Genomic DNA, 23,846 nt, shown 5'->3' on the forward strand with positions numbered 1-23,846 from the left:
GACCAAAAGACCTAAAATGAAGAACTTAAAGAACAAAAAGTTTATTCTGACTCACAGTTTCAGAGGTTAAGTTCATGGTCAGCTGATTCCATAGCTCTGGGCATATGGTGCAGCAGAACACCATGGCAGAAGGTCTTAGAAGAGAAAAGCTACTTAGTTCATGACAGCCAAGAATCTGAGCGACACTTCTGATCACCAGGGACAAAATAAAATCCTCAAAAGTGTGCCCCTAATGACCTACTTCTCCAGCCACATACTACCTGCCTACAGTTACCACCTGTTAACCCACTCAAGTAGATCAATCCACTAGTTATGTTAAAGTTCTTATAATTGAATCATTTCACCTTTAAACATTCTTTCATCGTGTTACATATGAGCTTTTGGAGGAACATTACATATCTATATCATAACACTCTAGACCCTGGCTCCCAAAAGCTCATGTCCATCCACAAGGCAAAATACATTTAGTCCATTTCTAAGAGTCCACATAGTTTTGATTATTTCAGCACTGCCCAAATTTCCAAGTCTAAAATCTTATGAGACTCAAGGGAAACTCTCAGATGTGAGCCAAGAGCAAAATCAAGTTATATATATCTAATATATAATGGAACAGATTAAACATTTTCATTACAAAAGTAAGAAATTGAGGCATACTATGAAGAGATGTGACTCAAGCAAGATTGAAATCCAGCTGGGCAAACCAGTTCTGCCGCAGGCCGGCTGCAGGGGGGCGGGGGGGGGGTAACGAACAACTTGTGTACATTGATACAGCAGGAGTGGGAGCCATTTATTGTAGGACAGGAGGGGTATATATACATTCCACACAGCTTATCTTAATTAACATAAACTAGATACAGCAGTCAACCAATAAGGAATCTCCACACTTAATGGCTCCCTGGCATTATTTCACAAACCACTCCCTCTGGCAAAATGCCAGGTGCCATCTTGACTTGTTTACAGACCTTAACACAGTTCTTTATTCCATATCCTATATCTGGGATACATGGCCTCATGATATTCTACCTAAAGGACTTGTGTTGTTTTACCCTTATGGCTTAATGATTGAAGTACACATGGCCTATCACTTGTCTTTTTTCTGCTTGATTCTTTTAGCTTTCCTTGGCAGGCATTTCACTTTACTGTAATCTATTAATGTCAAAGATCTCAGGGTAACATTGGCTTCCTTCTCATATTTTCATGCTTTGCCCACTGAGAGTCTCCCTGCTAAACTCTGTCTGGCCTCCCAGTCTTTTGAAATCTTGGTGAATCCATGATCCCCTAACTTCAAAATCCTGCATCCCTGCAGAACTAGCATCATGTATTTTTTTTTTAAGAGAGAGTGAGAGAGGAGAGAGAGAGAATTTTTAATATTTATTTTTTAGTTCTCGGCGGACACAACATCTTTGTTGGTATGTGGTGCTGAGGATCGAACCCCGGGCCGCACGCATGCCAGACGAGCGCGCTACTGCCTGAGCCACATTCCCAGCCCAGCATCATGTAATTTTATTCATGATGGCTGTGGCTGCAGCAATCTCTGTGACTTGTTAAATGACTACTTAAATATTTCCTGGTTTTGTGACTATTTATTGGAATAGTGAAACAACTTCTTTGTCAGAACATAATATGGATGATTTCTAGTTAGATTTCTAAATACAGTCCTCATTTCTCTGAAAACTCATGAATCTTTACCATCCACAAACCTATCAGCATTCTGGTCTTATGAACTCTCACCTGAATTATCACCTATTAAGCTCTGCTTACTTCAAAATATAAATCCCAAAGGCATACCTCTAGTGACCTATTTCTCCAGCAACATCCTACTTGCCTATAGTTATATCCCAGCTAATCCACGCAAGTGGATTAATTCACCAATTTGGTTACACCTCTTGTTATTTAATCATTTTGCCTTTCAATATCCTTGCATTGTCTTACATTTGAGCTTCAGGGGGATACCACATCTTTTGGCTATCCTGCCGTACCCAGAAAACCCATTTTTGTACTGGAATATCTGATAACTATTAAAGTCAGGGCCCAGTATCAAGGCTTTTCACATCCTTGCCTTTTGGTAAGGAATGTTTCCTAGGCTTGACTTTTGCCTGCACCACAGGATTAGTCAATGACAGGGGCTCATTTATTCCCCACACTTTCGTATCAAAAATCTTAACAAATCCAGCATAGAAGGAATGCACCTAAACATAATAGAGACCTATATCATAATCCCACGGTTAGCTTCATACTTAATGTCTAAAATTTAAAAGCTTTCATTCTAAGTTCAGAAACAAGGAGGCAAGGATGCCCATGCTCATCACTTCTATTTAATATAGACTAGAAGTTCTAGCCAGAGCAATTAGGCAAAATAAATAAATAAAGGAATACAAATTAGAAAGGAAAAAATTTAAAGACTGATTTTGAAGATAACATGAACTTCAATATCAAAAATTTTAAGATTCCATTAAAAAACTCACAAGTAATAATTAATTTTGGACACAATTCTCTATATATAGAAAACCCAGAGACACTAAGACTGTAAGAATTGATAAACAAGTTTAGTAATGTTGCAGGATATAAAATCAACATAGTAAGTCAGTAGGGTTTGTATACACTAATGTTAAACTATGTGAAAAAGAAATCAAGAAAACAATCCCATGTATAACATAATAAAAAATACTTCAGAATAAATTTGGCCATAGAGGTGAAAGTTCTCTATACCCAAATCTACAAAATATTGATAAGAAAAATTGAGGAGGACAAAAACTAGTACAACATACCCCACATTGCTTGATCTGAATAATTGATATTATTAAAATATCCATAATATTCAGATAGTTTATAGATTCAATATAATTTCTTTCAAAATTTCAATGATATTTTTCATAGAAATAGAAAAAGATGTTTTCATAAAGTTCTTTTGGAACTACAAAAGACCCAAATAGCCAAAAAAAATTTTGAGCAAAAAATCAAAGCTGAATTTATTGTATTACCTGATATCAAATCAACTACAAATTTCCAGTAAGCAAAATAGAAAAAAAAACACAGATAAATGGAACAAAGATATTAACTAATGAAAAAGATAGATATCCCAGAAATAAATCCACATGTTTCTGAACAACTGAACTTAAACAAAATTCTAAGAACATAGAGTTGAAAAATGACAATATTAAAAACTACATATTGAAACAATATACTAAAATATATATAGTGTTTGGGAAATTGAATATTCACATGCAGAAGAATGATTTGGAGCCTTATCTTGCAACACTTACAAAAGTTGATTCAAAAGGTACTGCAGATGTAAACATAAACCTGAAACTAGAAAACATAGGAAAAGTCATTTTGACATTTATGCAGGCAATTAATTCTTAAATGACTTTAAAAGTGAAGGCAATAAAGACAAAAAAATATATGATATTGCATGAGCCTAAAAAGTTTGTGTATAGCAAAGGAATTGTCAACAAAATAAAGGGACAACCTACAGGATGGAGGAATTACTTGCAAACTTTAATCATATAAGGGAATAACATTCAGAATATACAAGAAACCCAAACACCTCTATAGCAAGAACACAATATTTTTTTAATGGGCAAAGGATACGAATATAAATTTTTCTTTAAAAAAATCATACAAACAGCCAACAGATATATGACAAAATGCTTGACATCACTAATCATCAAAAAAATGCAAAGTTAAATCACAAAGAGGTATCACTATCTGCATGTTAGAACAGATATCCTGGTGGAGGGGGTAAGATAAACAGTATTGGAGAGAATGTGGACGAAAGGAGCACATTACTGGTACAACCATTATAAAAACAGTATGGAGGTTCCTCAAAAAATGAATAGCATTATCCATCAATTCCTCTCCTGGTTATATATCTACAGGAAATGAAATCAGTATGTTTAAGAGATATCTGTACTTCCATGTTTATGGCAGCACTATTTACAATATGAAGTCAACCTAGTGTCCAATAGTGGAATGAATGATTTTTTTAAAATGTGGTATATTAGCACAATGAATGCACAATGAAATACTATTGTGACTTGTAAAAAGAAAACTCTGTCATTTGCAACAACATGTGTGAACCTAAAGAACCTGGAGAACATGCCAAGTAATACAGAAACAAAAAGACAACCATTCTCACATGTGGAGTCTAAAAAAAAAATGGAACTCCCAGAAACAGAGAGCAGAATGGTGGCTATTGGCACCTGATACAGGGAAAGGAAACGGGAACAGGACAGTCCAAGAGTACATAGTTTAGGTGGACAGGAAGAATAGTTTCAGGAGATCTATTGTACAGCGTGGTAACCCTATATAATAACGGTGTATAATGAAAAAAGCTAAGAAAGTGATTTTAAATGTGGTTTTAAAAATGATTTTAAATACTGTTTTTTCCTAAGCTCACCTACATGTTAATTCTTCCTTTCCCTTTTCCTTATCTATTCTTTCCACACACATATATACACAAAGTAAGCAGCCTGATGATAGATATGAGAATTTTATTGATTTACTCATCTCAGAGTACATACACATATGAAAATATCATGTTGCATATCACAAATATATACAATATTTTTAAATGGAGGCCTTGTTATTTCTCACTGTACCTGCAAAACTCAAGTTTATCCTACTGACACACTCTCTTATGTAAGCTGTGAAAGAGAGAAGCATCTGAAGGTCATTTAAATAGAGCAGCTTACCAATTCATTCACTTTATCTATTTTTACGTTTTTGCCACTTGTAGTCATGTGGGCTTTAAGTTATTTTTATCTAAAGACTTCTTTATATAATCTCTCCTGCTCTTAGGCACTGAATGTTACTGAGGACAGAATAATCCCTGAATTGTGTGTTCCTTGGGTAGTTTAGGAGTATCGCATATAAAATATTAACTCACGAACTCTAAACTAGATAGATAGTGAAATGTACCAGTAAAAAGTGAGTGGGTAACACATACCTCAACTGTATTTTTATGGGAAAACATATTAAAGAATTTATGTTCCATATTATTATAATTTTATTTTGCCATTATACCCCTAATTCAGAGTTTTTTCGAGATATGTTTGGGAATTACCTATCCCAGCCTATTTAAATAGTCTAAAATCTAAAAGTTAAGATGGTCTGAACTCTATGAAAATCACAGAATTTATGCTTGATTACATCCCAGAATAGGATATTCATTTCTTCTGGAAACAGCCTAAGTTTTAGATAATCACATTTCAATGTTTGTCCCTGGAACTTTATCTTAATTCTGTTCTCTTGATCAATATGGAGCACATTCATGTAGTTGTTCTACATGACATCCTGACAGATCTTTATAGATTGACATCAGTTCTTCCTAAGCTCAGCTACATGTTAACTCTCCTTTTCCTTTTCTATTAGATTTAAAACATTCACTATCCTATTATTTTTACTACCACCCATCACATGAGATCCTCTCTTGAAATATTACATCATGTGAGGTCTTCTCTTGAAATATTACATCAAGAACTGAGCATTTATTCCACATATAATTTAGTCAAGGCAGGATTTATTTGCAGAAATCTGAACAATTTGCCATTTTAAATGCAGTTTAGCACACAATTTGCATTTTGAAAATTTTGAAATCATATCAAATTTGGGGCTTATAGTGACTGCAAGCTTAACTAATACCAACAGCTTCTTTCCACATGAAATGCTATTTAGATAAGTTTTCTGACTTCTTTTAGATTCATCTGAAAATATCCCCAATTATTTTATCTTGGGTTTGTTACTATTTCCGGCCCACTGATGTCATTTTTTACTGTGATTAAATCACATATATTTAAATTTACTTTTTTAAAATCCACTTTCTTCCTTTTCCCCTTTTTAAATGACTTAATTGGAACATTCAAATTTACATTCACCCTTCTCCCACCCTCTACCACAGGAGTCCTTGCCTCCTAAAATTTTGAGTTTTGAGCTAAACCACAAAGGTATGTAAAACTGTTGCAATTGTTCTGCTTCGTAGTAGGACTTCATAAGGCTATCTCAGGCAGGGCTCTAGTGTGCAATCCTATGCCCCTGCTGACCCACCCAAGATTTATTGATTCAGCTATTTTAATTCTTTAAGAAGGCATATATCTCCAATCAACTGATTCCCTGTTCAAACTGTCAGCCTGTTCGATGCTGGTCTAACCACTTCTAAACAAGGAATTCTTATTGTTTTGTATAACTCTCAGTTTTTGCAACCACCACAAATTTGATTTCTAAAATTAAATAAAGTACTTTACATCTATCGTGGATTAGAACATATTCATCAACTGCTTATTTAGTCATTTTTTTTCTGAGAACTGTGTTACTGTGTTAGTCATTTAAAAAAACAGTCATATGCTTCCTGGGAATATAGGTTTAAAAGCAATTTTTAGAGTAGCCATCTAGAAAATGTGGAGATACTAACAAATATGTAAATTTATCTTTAAAGAGTAGATTCATTATAGTTAACATTTAAAACTCTGGGTATTTTATAGTCCTACATTGTGAAATTTGACAGATGTTAATGATTTAGTATGTCTGTTTACATATATCTATGTGTACAATTTATGTATCATATGTATATTGTATATATGATTTACTTTTATTTTTCATTATTTCTTTTAAAGAAATTTAGATAAATGTTAATATATTTAATAACATGTTAACTTAATTAATTGATCAAGGACTATGATGTTTATGTCTTATTGTACATGTACTCCCTGTCAGAATTTATTGAATTACATGTTATTAGAGGAAATATTGTTGAAAATAAACATCAGAAAGAAATGACAAAAATAAAATATTGTAGAGTAAAAACTAAATAAATTTTTGGAGAGCTAATATTGCATTATCTTAGTAAATTTTTAAAATATAGAATACAGTATATACACATATTATAGTTGTATGTCGTGTGTGTGCATGAAAAGAGAGAGCATATTTCTCTTTTTAAAGAAGAAGTTTGAAACTCTCTTTTATTTCTAGGCAAAAAAGAAATGGCTCACTGTATATTCTTCTACATAGAGGTTTTAAAAATATCTAAGAACATAAAAGTTTATTTTTTAATAATGAGTGCTGAAATAAAACAAATAGCAGTTAATTTGAGTTTTATACATTTAGAGATTATTATTATTATTATATCACAGATATTTGTAAAAAGTTTCAGATCTTTTTCAAAGTTAAGCATCTATGATTTGGAAGCTTAAAAGAGTAAAAGAGAACAAATATTTCAATACTACATGTGATATTAAATTGTTTTGCAATTTACTTTTTAACATTTTGTGGAAAACTCAATGAAAATACAGAATCTTGTTTTTTATTTAAAAGTCTTTCAGGATTTCTATTTTATCAAAATTTAAGATTTAAAAACCAGTTTTTTTTTCCTCATAGTAATACTGACAGTACTGCTTGAAATAAAAAAGAATTCAGAGAACTATAAAATCTATGGTCCTTAAAAAGTGGGATACTTTGAATGAATGACCTTTAAGATACATGTAAATAAATCTTACAAGCAGCTCTCTATATTTTTTAAAAAATTTTGCCATTTAGAAATGGCATCTCATCTCTCAGAGAGGCAGTTATTTATTTTGCCAGGAAAGCAAGCATGGGATTTTTGGATTAGAGATACAACTTATTATTTATAGCAATAACAGCACCAATTTTCCTTACTCCAGTTCTGTTTCCTTGGGAGATGTGACAAGAATAGGTGCCAAGATGTGTATATAAGGGTCTGAAATGCAGAAGGGAAATACAAAAATTATTAATCTGGGAGTTTAACAGCTGGGCAGCTGCCTGACCTCTCACCTCCTGAGAAAGAGAGAGAAACCTAATATTGCTAGTGCAAATGAATTCTGTCTGGATGGAGAAAAGGAAATGCTTCTAACCTGAAATGCAAACTTTTCTCACAGGAAAATACGCTTAACTGAATGAAAAGAAAGAGCTCCATCGTAAAGGAGGCAAATTACTTTAAGTCTAATACTTTGGGAAGGTGACAAGCAGGTAAGTCTTGGAAAAAGGAGACATTTTTGGGAATGAAAATATTTACTTTATCCTAGGAGCCTTACAATATTCAGTCTTCTAATTTATATACACTGATTTACAGTGGTCTGTACATTATACAGATGTTTACTATTGTTACATATTTAATTTAGTATTTTTAAATGTATTTACCTTTTATTAGATTTAAAATGTAACCTTTTAAGCCTGGTGAGAACATTTTATGAGTGAAACTTATATTTTATCAAATTATTTTTTTATTGTGATAGTTACATAGTATTATTATTTTATTCTGCTTCTATAGTGAATTGCACTGATTAAGTTCTCAAGTAAAAATATGTCTTAATATTCCAGAAATATGTACAACATTTGTTATATTTTTGTAACTTGATTTTACTCTCTTTATAAAATAAGATGGGAAGTATAATGCCATTTTCTATTTCTAGGAAAGATTGCTATTATTTCTTCCTTAACTATGTAGAATTTATTTGTGAAGACATCATCAGGATCTAGATCTAGGGGGCGTGTGGTATGTATGAGTATATGTGTGTATGTGCGTGTGTGTGTGTGTGTGTGTGTGTGTGTGTGTGTGTTTATGGAAGTTTTAAACTTTTAATTTAATGTGTGTGTATATAATATAATGTCAAATACACACTCTCTCACACACACATATACCCATATATACACACAGTTTAGATCTTAAATGTCTCCCAGAGACATTTGTGCTAAAGGCTTGGCCTCCAGTCTGTGGAATTATAAGGAGGTGGTAGAATGCATAAGGAGGGGAAGCCTCATGGAAGGAAGACAGGACATTAAGGGACTCCCTTTGAAGTGTGTATTGGGACCCTGGTATCTTCCTTTTTTCTTCTTTGCTTCCAGGCCTCCATGAGGTGAATAGTTTTTCTTCACCCTACATTCCTGCTGCTTGATGTACTGCGGGCAATGGTCCCAATATAAACAAGTCAAGTGAACCATAAAACAAAATAAATCATTTTTCATTTTACATTTATTTTTCTCAGGCATTTTATCACAACAAGAGAAAGCTGACTTCACATGCTCTGAATTTTTCTATAGTTTTTCATCAAGTTGATTGGTTTTTCCCAAGAATATCCCCATTTTATTTAAATTTTAGAATTTATTTCCATAAAGCTGTTCAAAATATCCTTCTATTTTCTTTTCAATATTTGTAGAATTAGCAATAATTATAAGAACTTAGTAATATATGCCTTTTCAATTTGATCCATTTTGCCCAGATTTTATTAATTTCATTAGTCTTTAAAGAAGCAATCCTGAATTTGTTGAGCCTTTCCACATATTCTAATGTATTATCTTCTATTTTAGAGTTTAGTTAATTTTTTAACTTCTTTAGATGTATATTTAAAACAATAATTTTTTTCAGACTTTATTATTTTATAAATTCGTGCTTAATATAACCAATTTCCCATCAAGCAGGTTTATGGCTGACTGCCACACATTTATATACTTTATTTTTATTATTGTTCAGTTAAAATACTATAAATCTTCATTAAAATTTTGTTTAATCAATGAGCTATTTAAAATATATTTCTTAATTTTGAAAACTAATTTTCTGTGTGTTACTGATTTCAAGCTTCATTCAGCTGATTTCTGAGAATATACTATGTATAGTATAATCCTTATAAATTCATTGGAATTTCCTTTATGGTTCAGAATATAATGAATCTTGATAGATTTTCTTTTATAAATGATAGACATGTACAAATTGTATTTTAAGGGTATAGAATTATTAACATGTCAAATAGATTCTTTTTTTAATCTTGATTCAAAATTAGTGTTTATCTTGCTTTACTATTATTATGTTTCTCTTTTTTTTATATTTTCTTTTTTTTATTTTTTTATTTATTTTTTTATTGTTGGTCGTTCAAAACATTACATAGTTCTTAATACATCATATTTCACAATTTGATTCAAGTGGGTTATGAACTCTTTTTCCCATTACTTTTTCTATTCTGAAAGATCAGTTATTAACTATTGCATTTCTATCCCCACTGAGTTATTAATCATGAAATCTATTAATATTCTTTAGAATTTTTCTTAGAGACTGAATCGTTTACCTTTGTTTTATTCAAATATACTACCAATGAGTATTTAGTTACATTCTGGTTAATGTAAAGATCTTTAAGAACTTGAACAACATTTAGTATCCTAAATAGTGCTAAAATTTGTGCTATTCTTATCATAATTTGATTAATCCTAAATTTTAAACAGCATAACATAATAGATTATCACCATTATTTTTATATACACTATCCATTCAATTAAATTCACACATTTGAACTTTGTGGTGATCTTCATTCCTCTCTGCATCCCAATTTTTCTTAAAAACACATTTCTTTCTTCAAAACATATTTATTTTCAATTTCTTTCACTGAGAGACTGTTAGTAATTATTTTTCTCAATTTTTTTTGTTGTTCTGGAAGTGTTTCATTCCATGAATATAGTGTTTCTGTTTTAATTTCTTATTATACTTTGATGATGTTCTCAATTTTCTTCTAGTTTCCATTGTTTTCCATAAATATATAAACTCTTTGACTTACTACTTCTACCTTAAATGTGATTCATTTCAGTTTCCCTGCTGGCTTTGGATTTTCATTTTGTCTTATTTTTCACAATTTTCTGTGGCAGGCCTTTGTGTGATATATTTCTCTTTTTAGTTGGTTTTGTGTCCACAATTCTTCTAGAGTATATCTCTGCTATTTTTGTTGGGTATGGAAAACTCTCAAATATTATCTACTTGAATGTGGCTTTTGACCAGTTCTCTTTCCTGACCCAATACGATTCTAATTATAAATGTTCTTGACCTTTTTATGGTGTCTTTTATGTCTCAAACTGTTTACTTGATGTGTCCACCTTAAAACCCAAAGTCTCAGGAGGCTGAGAGAGAGGCATCTCCAATTTCAAGCCAGCCTGGGCAATTTAGCAAGACCTTATTTCAAAATAAAAAAAGGGCTGGGAATTTAGCATATGGGTAGAACACCCCTGATTTAAATCCCCAGAATCACCAAAGGCCCAAAATAAAAAAAATAAACAATAAAAACTGTTTTCTGAAAATTCAACCTAATTTTTTTGTCTTGTAAGCTTCCAGTTCATTTATTATCTCTTGAGCTATATCTAGTTTTACTTAAACTTATCTAGTTAAGTTATAGAGCTTCTATGTTACCCTTATTATAATTTTCATTTTCTACTATTTTCCATCCTGTGATTATAGATTATGCTAAGAATATAAACATATGTATCTCCTGTGGCTTCTTTTTTCTCATCATTTTGACATATATTTTTTATTCATGAATGGGTTTTAAACAGGTTTGTTGATTGGTTCACAATTCACATAATCTGTAACCCTTTTAAAGCATGTAATTCAATAGCATTTAGTATATTGAGTGTTAGGAACTATTGCCACATTTAATTTTAGAACATTTTGTTCCTAAAAAAAGAAATTTGCTAATGGATACAGACCCATTAACAATGGCTGTTTATTATTTAAAGTTAACTCTTGAGGCTGAAAATTTGTATAGGCTATCCAAGACATACAAATTTTATGGTATTGAAATCATCTAGTAAATTCCCTTCATTTTGTAGCTGACAAAACTCATAGAGTGAACAGTGCAAGATCTCAATCTAGCTACCCAAAAAAAAAGAAGAAAAAAGAAATGAAATGAAAAGCCAGTCTTTTTGTTCTAAGATTCATATAAATTATATAGTATAGAATGAGAATAAATATCAAGTGAAAGAAATTATTAAAACATACAAATCAGGTAAAATCAGGTAAGAATGTGAAAATACATTGCTTTGAGACTATAGAAACCAGTATATACACATATTTTTTTTTCCTGTATTCTTTCTTTTGTCCTGGATTATAATATCATGGTATTTAAAGTAAAATTTCAATTTCTACTAAATTTTCATTTTTATAGTCGTACCTTTTCTGCTACTAATAATAAAATACCACAGAGAAAGTAATTTATAAAGAAGATTATTTGGGCTCATGTTCTCATTCTTTTTTTAAAAAATAATCATAGAAATCACGTACTTATTTCAAACTGACTTTTGTTGAGGCCTGATGAATGATTTAAATAATTAAAAACTTTTGGTAATAGTGTAAATGTTTAGAAATATTTAATAATATTTTCTATAATCTGTAAGATTATAGACTATAGAATATCTGTCACTATTTGATATATTCATTAGTGCTGAAGAAATTTCTAAATCTTTTTTGAATTTATGGCTCATAGTCTGTGCACATTATACTTTGATTCTCTCTTTTAGATTCTTTGGTCTTCAGGTAATGAACTTACTTTCTGTGCATATGTATGTCAACAAAAAATTCTATGATTTCCTTTTAATTAAAACTATAATAAAGTTAATCAATGTGGTTGGCAGAATTATAGATGATCCCCCCGTAATTTTTCTTCCTTCCAGTTAAGCCCCTGATTATGTTATATTACATGGCAAAGGGATTATGAAGATGTAATTAAGGTTTTTAATCAATTGACTTTGAGTTAATCAAAAGGGAGATTATCCAGGTGGGCCTAATTTAATCACAGGAACCTTTTAAACAGCCGAGTTTTCTTTGGCTCTTTGTAGAAGAAACCAGGCAGATTCAAAGAGTGAGGGGTGTGATGTGAGGAAGGTTTTCCATTGTTGTGATTGAAGGTGACACAGGTCAAGGGCCTCAGAGACAAAGGCTGTCTGCAGCGCATAACCAGGAAGAAAATGAAGACTTCACTACTAAGACCACAAAGGAACAAGTTCCATTAACAACCTGGAGAATGAACTTGGAAGCAGATTTCTCCCAAAGCCCTAGATAAGAATTCAGAACAGGTAACCTCTTGACATCAATCTTGTGCTACTCTTGAGGACAGAACTCAGTCAAACGTTCCCTGGAATTCTTACCTCATGAAACTATGAGATAAGAAGTTTTTATTTGAAGTGGTGAGATTTTTGTTAATTTCTTAAGCAGCAGTAGATAACAATACAACCAGAAGAAAATTGTTTGGTGAGTTGATGAAGACAGTCCCTTAAAATTTGAATGAGACAAGTTTAGGAGCATTGACCCTGCAGGTTGGTTTAGAGGACAGTGATTGCCTGCTGGTAAACAGAACAAGTGAGCTACTTGATTTAAAAATAAAAAGAAAGAAAGGAAGAAAGGAAGAAAGGAAGAAAGGAAGAAAGGAAGGAAGAAAGAAAGAAAGAAAGAAAGAAAGAAAGAAAGAAAGAAAGAAAGAAAGAAAGAAAAGAAAGAAAAGAAAAGTATCCCAGAAATTGTCATAGAAAGAGAACATTTCCAAAGCTATCTAGGAACTGAGGAAGAATTCTGGTTGTTCTTTAATAGAATTACCTCAGAGAATGTATGTGGTTACTGATAATGTTTCAGGCATTGTAGTAGATGTCAGAGTAACATTTGGGGACTCCCTCTGAGTCACACTCAATAGCAACTATTTATAGCTCAGGTTCACTCCAGCACAGTCTTATATAGCTCCCTAATCTTGGCATCTGGCAACATGGAATATGCCTAAATTTACGTTTATAATATAACATACACATAAAATATGCTATGCTAATATTTTTTTCAAAATCTCATCCTTCGTAAAATCTTTTAATTCTGCTTATGAGTCATTTCTTCATTTCTCTTTCTTACCTTCTGATTTTTATCATCCTAATTGGAGAAATTCACTTAAATATTCTGCTAATTGTTTCTTCTGAATAATATTAACTATTATCTTTTTTCTTGTTCTACAGTTTATTTGGATTGAATTTATTTAGAATTTGAATGATTTGAATACACGACAAATATGTTTTATTCTTTTTCTTTTTCATAAGGAAAACATTTATGAACCTACCGATTTTCCACTGAGTAAATTTTGACTGTGTACTATAAATACTGAAACACAACTTCATTATTATTTTTTAGATATATTTTTACTTCCTCCTAAAATGATTTTCTTAGTATTTTATTCTATTTTTAATTAATTTATTTATTTTAATTAGGTATATATGGCAGTAGAATGCATTTTGATTCATTGTACACAATTGCAGCACAACTTTTTATTTCTCTATACACAATGTAGCATCACACCACATGTGCAGTCATACATGAACTTAGTGTAACAATGTCCATCTCATTCCACTACCTTTCCAGTTCCCATGCCCCTTCCCCATCCCTCCCTCCCCTTTGCCCAAAGTTCTTCCCTTTCTCCGATGCCACCCACTATCATGGATCATCTACTTATCAGAGAGAACATTCAGCCTTTGTTTTTTGGGGATTGGCTTATTTCACTTAGTGTGATATTCTCCAACTTCATCCATTTACCTGCAAATGCCATAATTTTATTCTCTCTTAAAGCTGAGTAATATTCCATTGTGAATATATACCATGTTTCTTTATCCATTCATCTACTTAAGGGCAAAAAGGTGGCTTCTACAGTTTAGCTATTGTGAACTGATCTGCTATGAACATGGATGTGGCTGCATTACTATAGTGTGCTGTTTTTAAGTCCTTTGCGTATAGACTGAAGAGTGGGATAGCTGGGTCAAATGGTTGTTCTATTCCAAGTTTTCTAAGGAATCTCCATACCACTTTCTAGAATGGGTTCACCAATTTGTAGTCCCACCAGCAATGTATGAGTGTGCCTTTTCCCCCACATCCTTGCCAACACTTTATTGTTGTTTGTATTCTTGATAACTGCCATTCTGACTGGTGTGAGATGAAATCTTAGCATACTTTTGATTTGCATTTCTCTAATTACTAGAAATGTTGAACATTTTCTCACATATTTGTTCATTGATGTGTATATGTTCTTCTGAGAAGTGTCTGTTCAATTCCTTAGCCCATTTATTGATTGGGTTGTTTGGTTTTTTATTGTTGAATTTTTTGAGTTCTTTATATATCCTGGAGATTAGTGCTCTATCTGATGTACATGTGGCAAAAATTGCTCCCCAAATGTAGGCTGTCTCTTCACCACATTGTTGTTGTTGTTGTTGTTTTTTTTCTGAGAAGAAGATTTTTAGTTTGAGTTCATCCCATTTATTCTTGATTTTTACTTTTTGTGCTTTAGGAGTCATATTAAGGAAGTCAGGGCCTAATCCAACATCATGAAGATTTGGGCCTACTTTTCCTCTATTAGGTGTAAGGTCTCTGGTCTCATTCCTAGGTCCTTGATCCACTCTGAATTTTGTGCATGGTGAGAGATAAGGGTTTTGTTTATAGAATTCTCTAAATGTTATCTCAGTATAAGTGTAATGTGACTAAAGACTCATTGACAAAAATAACCTAGATATGCAGATATCTGGACAAAGAATAGTAACTCAGCTTCCCAGGTCCTAATGTGAAAAGAACTTGGCAGCCTGGGCACAGAAGTAACAACACGCAGTGTCCTCATTCTCCAAACCAAGTCAAGCTATTCCACTCCCATGGCTCCTTCCTTGATTGACCTTTACTGAATCATTGCCTGAAGTAATATCTATTCCAGATTTGGTGTACTTATTGCAGAAATGTGGAAATAAAATCCAGAAGATAGATAAAATTTTTCATCGAGCAAAAAGAGATTAACCCTTAGGAGGATCAAGGTGATTTTGTTCAAGGGAAATTTTTCTCTTCTGCTAAGGTACAATCAAGTAATAAAACAATCATCTCTCCAGTAAGCCTCCATGTTTTAACCATAATGCCAAAATATAAGTAAAACCCAGCTTAAGGGATTGAAAAGGAAAAACCTGATTAATGCATTTTGATATTAATTATGATTGATTTTTTTACAACTAGTCCAAATGAGCGTCTCTAACAATTAATCTTAATTAATAGGCATTGAAGCAAATTATTTTTGATGTGCCAGATACCATCGTTTACCCCCTTAAAAACAGGAGGCAAAAAGTAAACATACTTTATTATACAGTCTATCCTTTCATTTTCTTGGTAACAAATTCAGAGAATGACAAATCTTTAGAAAAAGCACTTGGGTTCATTATATCAAAGTATATGTCTGAAAAGTTTCATTAATGTATGATTCTTCATTGACCCTAATTCTGATGAAAGTGCTATACTTAAATGTATATTAGTCTAAACTATAGTTTAGAAAATAAAATTTCTTTATCAAAAAAACTTAGGGTTATTACTCATATTTTTTTGGAAGTCATTACCTCTTATATTAGAATCATTAAGGCAGTTGTAAAAATCTATTACAAACGGAATGACTTAAAACATCAGATGTCTGTTCTCTCACAGCATGGGTGGTTGGAAGTTTGAAATCAAGATGTCACAAGGTTGGATTCATCTTGAGGGCTTGAAGTAGAGTCTACTTCATGCCTTTCTGCCAGCTCCTGGTAGTCCACACTGATCTGTGGCTTCCCCTGGCTTGTTAGACTCCTCATCTACCTGAGCCTCTGTCAGCACAGGACATTCTTCCAGTGTTTCTGTTTCCAAATTTCTCTCTTGATATAAGGACATCAGTAATTGGATTTGGGACAACCCTAATCAAATATGATATAATCAAATTCGATTTACATCTGCCAAGACTGTACTTCTAACTAAGGTCACATTCATAGATACTCAGGTTTAGGGTTTTAATACTGCATCTTTTTGAGAAAAACATTTTAATCTGTAACACCTCTTCTTAAACTTCTCTCAGTAGTATTTGGTAATTTTATTTAGCAATGGTACACACATATATTAAAGGTATATAGAGATATTTCATGTTATCAATTAGTTCTTTAAAGAGTATTTTAAAATTTCATTTTCCAGCCATTTCTTACGAAGTTCATAGAAATGTACTTGATATTTTTTTAATAGTGAACTTGTGCTCCAGGACCCTGAAAAATTCTTTTATTTTTTCTATTATATGTTGTAGTCATGTTAGAAATTATATAAATAGACAACCATATCTTCTGTATGTGAACACAATTTACTTCTTTAATTTTTAAATCTATTCTTGCTGTTTTAGTCAACTTTTTCATTCTGTGATTAAATGACCTGACCAGCACAACTGTAGAGGAGGAAGAGTTTATTTGAGGGCTCATAGTTTCAGAGGTCTTAATCCATAGAAGGCTGGCTCCATTCCTTGGGGCTTGAGGTAAGGCAGGACATCATGGCAAAAGAGTGTGGCAGGGAGAAACAGCTCACATTGAGATCAGAAATAGAGAGCGACTCCAAGCTCCAGATACAAAATATATACCCCATAGCCACACCTCCAATTAACCACTTTCTCCTGCCACATCCCACTTGCCTCCAGTTATCACTCAGTTAATCCCATTGGGGTTTAATTCACTGATTAGGCTAAGACTCTCACAACCCAATCACTTCTTCTCTGAACCTTCTTGCATTGTCTCAGATGTGAGCTTTTGTGGGACACCTCATATCCAAATCATAACCCTTGCCTTATTTAATTGCGTAGGATCTCCTCTACAAAATTGAATAGAAAATGGATGTCATGGCTTTAATTCTTAAATTTCCCAGTTTTTCTTGTTTATAGAGGTTTCATTTTTATCTCAATTCTATACTTATTCATTATAAAACTTCTTTCATAAAATCCTTGAATGTGGGGCTGGGGTTATAGCTCAGTGGTAGAGTGCTTGCCTAGCATGCATGAGTTGCTGGGTTTGATTCTCAGTACCACATGAAAATAAATAAATAAAATAAAAGTATTATGCCCATCTACAACTAAAAATATTTTTTAAAAATTCTTGCATATATTTATAATAGGTATGTTAATGCTTTTGTCAATTAAAGGCAATGTGTGACACATCTGAAGTCTGTTTCTATTGATTGATTTTCTTAATAATTCATGTTTTCCTATTGGCTTTACATGCATAGTCATTTTTATATGTTTAGATTGATTAGTAAATTTTTGATGGAGAATTTGTGGAAGGAGTCTAGTTTATGCTGCCTTCCTTTTTTGAGCATTGCAGTTTGTTCTGATAGACTGTTAAATTACAGAAGATCCCTTTGTTTCACGTACATTTCTTGCTGCTGTTTTTTTGTAGTAATATTAGGTTTATTTCAGTCTTGAGTTTTGTCCTTGGGCCTATTCTTGACTCTCAATACTAGGTCTTTTTGAAGTATCACAATGAAGTGAGATTTCTTCATTCATTTTAACATGGAACCCAACTTCATTGCACTGTTTTCCTTGGTCCTGCTTGCTGTCAATCCCATGGCAGGCAATCTCCCTTAGACCTCCCAGAGTCACCCTGTATGCAGGGCAGCCCTTGGAAAGGGCTTATTTAATCCCCAAGTTAAATTCATCCCTCCAATCCCCACCTTTCACATGATTCTATCACTTACATACTCCGCTTTATTCCAGGTGCTACAGTTACCCGGACACCAATAATTATCTTCCCAGTTCAGCAAGATTGAAGATATTCTTGGGCCTCTTCTTGTACTAAGGCAGGATTATGCTTTCAGGTAGAAAGCCCCAGGCAATGATGGGCCCTCTTTATGTTTCATTCTATCAAATTTGAAAGTCCCTATTGTTCAATTCCTGAAATTAAGTCATCTAATTTCTTTTTTCTTGTCTTTTTTTTTTTTTTTTTTTTTTTTTTTTTTTTTTTTTAGCAGAAAGGCCAGTCTGGAACTAGACCCTCTATCATGGCCAAAAATGAAAGTACTCTTTCTCACTGACTTTGGAAATTATGAAATTATTTCCATTTCTTAATAATATAATGGTATTTTAATTGTTAACTGAATTAAAAATCATGTGAATAGAAAATGGACATCGTGGCTTTAAATCTCTTTGCTTTAAATCTCTTTAAATCTCTTTGCTTCCCAATAAAGCATATATAGAAAGAGTCAGAAATACCAAAAGTAAAATTATCAATGTTATGAGCACTTTTTATAAAAAATATTACTACTGGAGATTTCAATAAATAAATTTACCAATCTCTTCATTATTTAACCACTCATGTAATAAATATTGACTGAATCTATATTTGATATGCATTAAATTGCCAGTTAAATTTGATACCCATAAGTAGTTCACTTGATAGTACATCAGGTATAATAGATACATGAATCACTCACTTGTGATGTCACTTTATTATTACTACTACTACTACTAATAATAATAACAACAATAATAATACTTAAAAGCTAGGGAAATGGGAAATGGGGATGTACATAAAGAAATCATGAATTCTATTTTGACTCCACTGTGATAAAGATCAAGGTAAGTCACTGAGAAAAGAAGAATAAGATTTTCCCTGGTAAATTAAATTTTGGAACAAGTTTGAATAACACTGATAAAGAAATTGGTTGGAGCTAGCTATAGTCCTTGTCAAGTTATAGTTAGGAAATTAAGTATGGTTCTGTGAGCATCAGTTATTTATAGCAAGGAAACTATTTTTATCAGTTACATGTTTTTGAAATTTAGCTGTTTTGACATACAGATGATGTATTGAGGAAATTAGTGGCTAGTGTCAGGAAAAATTTTTAGACAGTTATTGCTATGGTCAGTAAAGGGAGAAGGGGTACACTATTAAAGTAATTGTGTGATACAGAAAATGAGATAGATGGGTAAGGTTTCTTTCATGAGCCACTACATTTTATGTAATGTACAGAATGCCTATTAAAATTGTAGGTACTAAGGGCAGTTCATGAAAAATTGTTGACAAAAAAGGAAAATTTGTCAACTAATGTTACATACCTTCTCCCCCTAAAGCACTTTATAATGTTAGATCTGGTATTGTGATAATGTCATAAATTTGTCCTATCCCCATTTTCACCTTCTATTAATTCAAAACTACAAAAATATCAAAATAACAAAAACTTTGGCAAATTTTAAATTAAATGGTATAAACTGAAAGGGAATGGAACTAAGAGAGGTAAGAGAAATCAATGATAATTTTGTTTGTTTAGCCTCCCCAAATGGGATTTGTTGAAAAGTAAATGTAAAGTCATTCTTTTAAAACATGTGATGGCTCATGCCTATAATCCCAGCAACTCTGACCAATGGGGCAGGAGGAGCTCAAGTTCAAAGCCAGCTTCAGCAATTTAGTAAGACCTTGTCTCAAAATAAAAATAAAAAGGACTGGGGAAGTGGCTCAGTAGTAAGGCAATCCTGGAGTTCAATCCATGTTTTGTTTTTTTAAAAAAAACAACTTCTAGTTGCTAAGTGAATTGTGATATTATAAGTGAGTTAGTCAATTTGAAACAAATGCTTGTACCATCATTTAAAAGTTCTGAATATGCTAAATCATGGCTAACTTCAGCATATTATAGCCTTTTAACCTCTCAAATCTGTGACTTCTTGCTAATTAGCATTGCTGACTGCTAAATATAACTTTCACTCTAGTTTTCAACAAATCAGTGAGAATTGGGACTTTTCAGTAATGATCTCTTAATCTTCTCATTTCCCTAGGTCTTCTTTTAGCAGGCATTCTTCCATTTTAGTTAGTTCCAGATTTTTATCTATGTTGAATTGTGTGCCTTTATCCTCTTCAAGCTACTAGGCTAAATACATTAGTATGCGGTTACATTCTTTTTTGTTTGCTGTCTATTCCAATTAGCTCTTTTATTTAAATTTAGAGTTGGGATTTTATTATATTTTAGCTAATTAGCTTTTATATTCCTTATGTAGCCAGAAAAATTCTTTGCACTGTGTTAGAAATAAGTTTCTTACTATACAGTATTGCTATATAGTTAATATTTCCCCAGTGATTCATTACACACTTGACTTGTTAAGGATCTATAAACTATAAGAAATAAATTTTAGAAGAAATGTTCAGTTTATGGAATCATATTTAGTAGGGGTGTAAAAGTTTCCCCAATATGTGTATGAGACTGATTGAGGTGTATATGAGACTGGTCCTTCTCAATCTTGAGGGCCTCAAATTATGTGTCTTCTAATAATGGGAGTGTGTGTGACTTATCCTGTCTTCTTGGTTTAGACATCATTACCACCAATTCTTCAAGTTCCTCAGTAGCATTGAGATCTCCTTTATGATTCACATATCAGTTGGTCTGTCATTCCTTCTGTACCCCTCTTTCACCACCTCCTCTTCTGGGGCTGTCCTAGCAGTGCTTTTTGTGAGTCAATTTGTTATAGTAGGAATTGGAAATGAATACAGATGTTGGTACTTATAAGAAGGATGCTGTGACAACCAACACCAAAAACTTTGAAAGTGGCTTTAAAATTGAGTAGTGAGTAGAGGCCAAAACAAGTTTGAGGAGGATGATAGAAAAAAAAAAATCTAGATTGACTTGACCAAACTAGGAAATATGGACAGTAAAGGGGGCAGCTAGTGAGGTATTGTAGTCATTTTCTCATCACTGTGACCAAAAGACCAGACAAGAACAATTTTAGAGAAAGAAAAGTTTATTTGGCTGTCATGAGTTCAGTTTCCATAGAGGGCCAATTCCATTATTCTGGGCCCTAGGTGAGGCAGACCATCATGGAGAAAGGACATGGAGGAGGAAAGCAGTTGGGGACAAGACAACAAAGAAGCAGAGGTTACAAAAAGTAAACCCCAAAGCATCCCCCCAGTGACCACACCATTCACCCACAGTTACTGCCCTATCAATCCATAAAGTGGATAATCCACTGATTAGGTTAAGGTTCCCAACTCAATCTCTGAAAATTCTTACATTGTCTAACACATGATTTTTTTTGTGGGGGGGAGGGACACTTCAAATTCAACCCATAACATGAGGTCTCAGAAGGAAGTGAGATGCACAGTAGACTGACATAATATTGAATCATCATAAAAAAATAATTGGTGGCAATATGGACATTAAAGTTGCTATGGTTGGGAGCTCAGAAGGAAATGAAGGGCTGTGGATATAATTCAGTTGTTCAGTTGGGAGAGTGCTTGCCCAGCATGCACAAGACCCTGGGTTTAATCCCCAGCACCAAAAAAAAAAAAAAAAAAAAAAAGAAAGAAAGAAAAAAGGAGGAAATAAAGAACATGTTGCCAGAAACTGGAGAAAGAGGGATTCTTTCTATATAGTGTTAAGAAAGTTGGATGAATTTTATCTTATGGCTGAGGGAAAAGTTAAAGGTATAAGTGATGAATTTGATTTTTTTTTGGCTGAGATGTCATATAAAGTGTTGGTACACATTAGATTTATATAATATGCTTAAACCAAAATATGATGGAAATATAAATTGAGGGAAAAAACTTCAAGCAAAAAGGAACCAGTCCTTGATGATTTGAGAGATTCTCAGATCATCAAAATTACAAAAGATGCTATTCTAGGGGGGGATTCACGGTCAGGAAAACATGATCTGAAAGGAAAGCCAATGATACGATTTGGACGACCTTCCATTAGTGCCCGGAAGGAATCAAAAGATCAGAGAATTTAATCACACAGAGGACTCTTTGAAGAGATTAGGCATGTGAATTAGGGATTCCCTCCATCATCTCAGCAGAAAGCAGGAGTGGTAGTGTTAAGATTGTCTGTGAAATGCATGTGGAAAAGCTTCTTTTCTAATGGAGTGAAGCCTTCAATATAAGGGAGACCCCCCAACATTCTTGAGAGTACAATAACAAAATTGCTGCCTACTTGGAGTCAAAGGAACAGAGAAAGAAGTAGCTACAACATCAGAGATGGGAGTGCTTCAACCACCAGCCAGGCTGGTGGCAACCTCTAGACACCAGAAAAGGCAAGGAACTCGCTCTATCCAAGAGCCCTGGAAGAACTAACCTTTCCACATTATCACCTTGTTGTGCTGAGACTGGTTTTATACTTTTGATCTCTGTAACTGTAAGACTGTGTGTTTTGTGTGTATACATTACAGTCTGTCATAATTTGTTGCAACAATAAGAAACAGTTAAAATTTTTGGTTCACCTTCAAATTATTATCCACATCAATGGATGAAAGGAGGGATCCACTATTAAAGTTTTCAGGTAGAATTTCTGGGAAAAATACATTGCAAATAATTATTCTTACACAACTGCATCAGGTTCTTTTGCCAGGTTATGGTCAAGAATGCATATTCATCTATTTCAAGTGTCTAAATCCAAGTATGCTGCCAATTTTTCAATGTCTGTCAGCCTACTTTTACTTATTCCATATAAGAATTAAGTGTTTTTCACCTCTTGTGTATATGGCCAGGGAAGGAGGTTATGGCAAAGGAAATAAGGATTCTGGTTATAACTGAGAGCTTGATTTTTTTTAATGCTCAAAATCAACATTCTGGTGAAGTGAAATCTTTCATTTAATGCTGCTATTTTATCAAAGTGAAGTTGAAGCATTGTAGAGTTTTGGATTTAGCCATGTGGTCAGCTAGATATTGAACCATCATACCACATTTCAAGGAGCTAGTTCTAGACCATGACAGGTCATAATAAATCTTTTCCAAACTTATAACTTGAGGGAAAATGTCAGATTGTCTTCATGTACATGTTATGATTTAGATATGAGGTGTCCCCCAAAATCTCATGTTTGAGACTATGCAAGAAGTCTTAGAGGTGAAATTATTGGGTTATAAGAGCTTTAACACAATCGGTGAATTCATTCCCTAATAAGGATTTGTTGAGTGTAACTGAAGGCAGGTAGGGTGTGGCTGAAGGTGGTAGACCATTGTGTACCTTTGGGATATATAATTTGTAGCTGGTGAATGGAGTCTCTCTCTCTATGCTTCCTGACCATCATGTGAGCTGTTTTTCTTTACTATATCCTTCCACCATGATGTTCAGCTTCATGTCAAGCCCCACAGAATGGAGCTGGTTGTCTAGGGACTGAAACCTCTGAAATTGTGAGCCCCAAACAAGCCTTCCTCCTCTAAAATTAATCTCATCAAGTTTTTCAGTCACAGCAGTGAAAAAGCTGACTAAAATAGTATATAAAGCAAAACTCCTCTATACTTTTTAGAGGACAGTAATTTTTCCTGTGAATTTAGAAAAC

Source organism: Urocitellus parryii, chromosome 12 (assembly GCF_045843805.1).
Source record: "Urocitellus parryii isolate mUroPar1 chromosome 12, mUroPar1.hap1, whole genome shotgun sequence".
Classification (NCBI taxonomy): Eukaryota; Metazoa; Chordata; class Mammalia; order Rodentia; family Sciuridae; genus Urocitellus; species Urocitellus parryii.